Below are 7,038 nucleotides of genomic sequence, written 5' to 3'. Positions count from 1 at the left end.
TGGTCTGAGATTGAGCAGGCCAGAGCAGAAGATCGCCAATAACACTGATCAGTGCCATGCCCTATGCATAGCACTGAACAGAATTAGCAATCAAGTGCTTGCTATAAATAGTCCCCTATGGGGACTATTAAAGTGTAAAAATAAACAGTAAAGTATAAATAAAAAATCCCCTCCTTCTGAATAAAAATGTAAATTGTCCCTTTTTCCCATTTTACCCCCAAAAAGTTAAAAGAAAAAAAAATTAATAAACATGTTTGGTATCGCCGCATGTGTAAATACCCAAACTATTAAAGTATCATGTTAATGATCCCGTACGGTGAACGGTGTGAACCTAAAAAAAAAATAATAATCTACAATTCCTGCTTTTTTGTAACATTTTATTCCCAAAAAAATTTGACAAAAAATTTATTAAAAGTTTTATATATGCAAATGTGGTATCAATAAAAAGTATAGATCACGGCACAAAAAATGACCCATCATACTGCCGCTTATATGGAAAAATGAAAAATGTTATATGTCAGCAAAATAGAGGGATGTTAAACGTGCTAATTTGGTTAAAAAGTTATCGATTTTTTTTTTAAGCGGTACAATAATAGAAATGTATGTAATCATGGGTATCATTTTAATCATATTGACCCACAGAATAAAGAGAACATGTCATTTTTACCATAAATTGCACATTGTGAAAACGAAACCTTGCAAAATTGCAGTTTTCTTTTCAATTTCCCCACACAAATAGTATTTTTTTTTGGTTGCATCATACATTCTATGGTAAAATGAGTGATGTAATTACAAAGGAAAAACTGGTTGCTCAAAAAACAAGCCCTCATACTCCGGCTCTTCCATAGAGTTGTATTGAGGGGGCGTGTCAGCCGCCGCTTTGTGCGGTGGTCAACATGCCCCCTTCACGCGGGCTTCCAGGGCCCCATACAGGAGATTGCAGGGTGCCCCAGCGGTTGGACCCCTCGCGTTCTGAAACGTATCCTCTATACTTAGGATAGAGGATACGTTTTTTAAGGATTGGACTACTCCTTTAAGGCCAAAATGTGCTGTGACAGGTCAGGGCCGGGAAGCACCCAGACCTAATGTGTCATACTGCAGCTCAGGGCATCACTGGCCACATGGGCTGTGACAGGTCGGGGCCGGGAAGCACCCAGCGAGTGGCAGTAATTTTATGTGTGATTTTATAAATCACAGATGTTTTTTATTTTTAAAACTATTTAACTTGTTATTAGTTATAGTATTAAGGGCTGAACATTGAACACAGACAAAAAGATACGCTCTTGTAGGATGTCCTCCCAAATCTTACTTGAATCTACAGGATACTAAGCAAATTAAATTGCATATGTGTTATATGTAAAGAGCAATTTCTATTTATCGAGCCAAAACACAACAGTACAGGAAATCAGAATACATTATCTTGTCATGGAAAAAAGCAAATGATAAAGAATTCAAAGATAACCTACTTTAAAGGGGAACTTCGCTGTCCCAGCAATTGGAACATTTTGTTTCAAACACTTGGAGCGGGCGGCGGGGGTCGTGATGTCATCGCCACGCCCCCTCAATGTAAGTCTATGGGGGGAATGTGGCGGCCCTTCCATAGACTTGTATTGAGGGAGCGTGACTGAGACGTCACAACCCCCGCCACCCAGCGTTCTAAACAAATGCCGGGTTCTGCACAGAGATTACGGGGGTCCCAGCTGCGGGACTCCTGCGATCAGACATCTTATCCCCAATCCTTTGTATATGGGATAAGATGTCTAGGAGCGGATTACCCCTTTAAAGGAGATTTCCAGTGCTGAAAAATGTATCCCCTATCCTAAGGATAGGGGATAAGTTTCAGATCGCGGGGGGGTCTGACCGCTGGGGCCCCCTGCGATCTCCTGTATGGGGCCCGTGGAAAGTAGGCGTGTTGACCACCGCACGAAGCGGCAGCTGAAATGCCCCCTCAATATAACTCTATGGCAGAGCCGGAGCACCGCCTTTGGCCATCTCCGGCTCTGCCATAGCAAAGTATTGAGGGGGCTTGTCAGCCACCGCTTCGTGCGGTGGTCAACACCCGCTATCTGGCCAGCTAGCCGGGGCCCTGTCCAGGAGGCCCCAGCGGTTACCGTGATCTGTAACTTATCCCCTATGCTTAGGATAGGGGATACGTTTTTCAGCACTGGACTACCCCTTTAAGTAGATTAAATTATTACTGAATGATATCTTGAAGGATCGCCACCCCCCCCCCCCACCCCCCTCAGCCCTATATGTTATTATTTTGTTGTCAAGACTCTCTACAAGAGTGTGTATGTGTGTGTCTGTGCTGAGGTACTTTTGGTCTATAGTTATTGATTACATGTTCAGCTAAGATGGATTGTTCATAGAGAAAAAAACCGATGGGCACCACCTCAATAAAGATAGGGTGCAATAGGCTGCAATTAACTATAGACCCAGAAGAAGAGAGAAAGCTAGCAGCCATACATACATCGCACACCACAAATAGTCAATATGTTCCAAAAAATATATATAAATCTTTATTTCTCACAAAACAGACAGATGAGTACATACAATTAAAAACAGTTAAAAACACATAATCCAAAAGCGGAGGAATATAATCCTACTACGCCCACCCTGCAGTAGGTACACATAACCCTAAGATGTAAACCAGTCCCGGACAAATAGAACACAAACCAATCTATGCAGCAAATTCTAAAGATTGTACCTATAAGTAGCACCTGGCAAATGTAAATATAATATATAAAACGCCTAGCAGCCTGACCAATGTCAATATAATGAAAAATATATGTGAATCTCAGTGCATATAAATCTGACCAATATAAGGTGCAAAGAACTAAATCTCAGTGCATGTAATAAGTCTGACCAATGTAAAGTGCAATACTACGACCTGAGAAAAGTGCTGTATGTCCATCAAGTCTGGCTGTCAGGCTCAGTGCTAAAGTGCTGCTACCGGGACTCCTCACATCCAAAGCAGGGAGAAGCTGACCCCACGCGTTCCGCCTCCAGCTACGGAGGCTTCCTCAGGAGTGATGAAATACTCATCTTAACCGTCTTATGTATACGACAGAATCATTAAAATTATAATCACCTGGAGTAATACCTGTGGACCGCATGTTGACTCGCATTCATTATGGAATATCAGCGAAAGCGAGGCTTGGCGCGCTACAATGACTACCATAACATGGCCGAGACCAGGGATAGGAGCGAGGCTTGGTTTACCAACCAATGCATGTGGAACCGAGGCTTGGTATGTAATTCTATTAGCCCTCCATGGGACCGGGAACGAGGCTCGAAGCGCACGAGCGCCCGGGGCAAGGCACCGCCCACAGCACATATCCGAAACGAGGCCCTGCATGCACCACGGACCAGAGCGAGGCCCAGACCGCAATGCAATACACGACCGCGCCCGGCATATTGCCCTGCCGGATCGGCGCCGCACCCCGCCCACCCGTCACGTGATCGAGCCTGACACGGTACCCAGGGGAGGAGGGACTCTGAGTATATGCTTGTCCGGAAATGGGGCAAAATAGAGTAGGATAAGGACGGAAGTGGGGCCATCCAACAATACAAGGGCATGATAATAACTTAACTATCCACCCGAAAAATATAAGTGAGATACAATCAAAGCAGGAGTGAGGGCAAATCTGGTACCAAACATTATAATATTCAATGTCAAATGAGACTAACCAAATGATTAAACCATATCCCTATGCAACATGCACATACCCCCATAAGCTAGACCATACCAAATACCAGCATGTATCACAATAACCATAACATTCAGTGAAGATGCATCTTCCAGAATATGTCTCCTGGACATATTCTTCACAATTTATGAGACATGCATAAACAAAAAACACGGTGAGTGAATTCCACTTGATTGTGTGGCTCTTATCCCCGATGAAAACCCCACAGTGGTCCAAATGGAGTAGGGATCTATATATAAAAAAAAAATTAAAAAAAAAAAGGGAAAGGAAGGAGAGAAAATTATTATTATTTTAAAGAGGTCAGCAAATGATCATAACGAAGGGGCCCCCAGACTATGAGTATACCCTAATACAAGTTATTTAACCAAAAATTTTTTTTTTTTTTTTTTTTTTTTTTAAAGATGGATTGTTCCTGAACATAATAAGCAGGATCTCAAAAATCAATCAATCCTGTATTTAGAAGAGAGGAGAACATAGTTTCAGGTTTTTCTTCTTAGCAAAGGTTTTTTTTTATTTTATAAATGTATTGGTATAGTTGTATGATCATGGTTGTATTTTACAGCTGACACTTACTGCGGATGGCATGGGCACAGATTTACAACTTGAGCCATACCTGTGCCATAACTATATATTATGGTGCTGGAAGCTGCTCACAATATTGGTGTACAGCGATTTTGCCATTTTGTTAAAATAAGGTGAAAACAAATATTGCCATGTCATTTCCTCCTCACTATTCCTTATAGTATTTACCAAGTTCATAATTATTAATATATCTGAATTCTACCTACAGTGTAACTAACATTCAGACAAGGTGCTGATCTGCTGCAGATGTCACAATAGTTTTTTTTAACATTAAAAGAAAACCTCCCATGCTTATTTATTTTTTATCATTGGTGATTGTAAGAAGCTTGTTATGGTGTAATTGTGGTCAGGGAAACCTAATGTAGCTTACCAAGGGACACTTACCCTAAGTCTGGAGTAATGCAGAATGACATGTGCCATAGCTGCCATGGGGCAAAAATGTAACAGATAGGATGGTTATATATAAATATTTACATCTCAGACCCAAACCCTCATTTTTCACATAACCAAATTCTAAAACTGCTGATATTTTCCTGTGTGGATTTGGGATTCTGCAGAAACAACAGTAAGAATTCCAACAACTGAGCTCCTAGAAGAAGGTGCCAAAGTATATGGTTTGGAGGGTGCTGGGCCTATGTAGTAGCATGACCTAATATGTCTATAGGGTTCATCCTTGAATGGATAATAACATACTAAAATGTGTTTGCTGAACTGCAATGTCATGACTGGTAACCCATAAGGGTGACAATAGCCTATCTGGTGGTGACTCTATGAGTGCTCCCAGTAATCTACCAGGCACCTTGCCTTTCAAGCTTTTTATATAGTCTCCTGCTCATGTCATGCATAGAATGTGATGTTGAAAACACAATGATCTATATGCTTTCCTTAATGATAGGAAAATGTGGATGCCTGATAGGTAAATGATTGTGTTATGCGATTATGATTATGTCTTGTTATTGACAGAAGCAACTGAGCAAATAAGTAAATAGGCTTTAAAGAGAATCTGACAGCTATTTCACCTGCACTAAACCCAATACAGTAACCCCCCGACCTACGATGGCCCCGACATATGATAAAATCGACATACGATGGCCTCTCAGAGGCCATCGCATGTCGATGTCAGCATCGACATACAATGCTTTTATACGTCGGGGCCATCGCATTAACTGCTATCCGACAGCGCAAAATGCTTAAGCTGCTGTCGGATAGCAGTGTAATGTGCCCCAGCAGGTTCACTTACCTATTCCCAATGCTCCGGGTCCACTTCGCGATCCTCCGGTGTCTTGCGCATCTTCTCCAGGGTCCGGGCCTTGCTTTCCGGCGTCGTTATTACGTCACTACGCATACCGCGCCGGCGCAGCAGCGTAATAACGTCACCAGAAAGCGAGGCCCGGACCCTGCAGAAGATGCGCAAGACACCGGAGGATCGCGAAGAAGACACCGGAGCAGCGGGACAGCATCGGGAGCCCCTGGGACAGCATCGGAAGCAGTGAGGACCTGGTGCGGAGCGGCAGGGACAGGTAAGTACAGCTTCCTATACTTTACATTGCACGGATCCCTCAACATACGATGGATTCGACAAACGATGGGTCGTTTGGAACGAATTACCATCGTATGTTGAGGGACCACTGTATCCTGGGTTATAGTGTGGGTGATTTACTGTAAAAAGAAGGGTAACTTACATTTTAGGTTAGGTATGTCCTAAGTTCTGCCCGTTACAATTGCATTACCATTGTGCTCCAGCGTGCAATGGAGGCAGGGAACCGGCTTGCCCAGCTCCCCTCCCTCATCAATATTCCAACCCCAGCCCGCCCTCTTCCTTGACTTGAGAGCCTGCAGTTTTGAGGGCGGGGGGGGGGGGGGGGAAGTAAGTACTCTGCTCCTTGCTACACCAGGCTCTCATATTACCGAATGGGGCACAGCAGGGTGGGATTTGTGATGAGGCAAGGGAGCTGGGCGAGCCGGCAGCAATTGTATAATGAGCTCAGTGAAGTAACCATATAAGTAGATAAACAATTATTACATGAAATTGACAGATATGTGCTGCGACCGAGCCTGTGGATGCCACATGAGTTGGTGACACGTCATCCTGGCAACATTGAGTCTGTAGACGTGACGGACGGATTTTAGACAGAAACCAACACCATACACTTCATAAAAAGTACTATCTGAACCAAGCATATGCATTAATAGTTGTATCGTCGCCAAACTGAAGACATAATACGTATACTAGACAATCAATGATGTATAACCTGACAACATGCCATGCCAAGTATATTAACTGAGAAATGTTGTGGAACCTGAAAACATGCCAGGTACCCACAAATGCAAACAAAGCAACTCACCTAAAGATCATATAATATGTATGCAATGGTGAAAGCAACGTGTCAGGACTACTTTCTTGAAACGTGTATAGTGGCTGCAACCTTAAGATGTGTCAGGTATAACAGGTATGCACAGTGTTAGCAAAACTATGTGTAACCTTAAACATAACAGGAATACTAAATGATCAATCATGTGTCACCTGACAACGTGCCAAGTAACCTTATTAAGAAATGCTGTGGAAACTTAAGACGTTACAGGTACTCACAAATGTAAAAGAAGCACCCAACCTGAAGATGTGACAGTTATAACAGGTATACAATGGTGAAAGCAGCCTTAAGACATGTCTGGATGACCTTAATAGTGTATAGTGCCACTAACCTAAAGATGTGACAGGAATGACAGGTATGTCACTGTACCACTA

The sequence above is a fragment of the Hyla sarda genome, chromosome 3 (assembly GCF_029499605.1).
Source record: "Hyla sarda isolate aHylSar1 chromosome 3, aHylSar1.hap1, whole genome shotgun sequence".
Lineage (NCBI taxonomy): Eukaryota > Metazoa > Chordata > Amphibia > Anura > Hylidae > Hyla > Hyla sarda.
The sequence above is the reverse complement of the archived record's forward strand: the minus strand, read 5'-3'. Positions refer to the sequence as shown.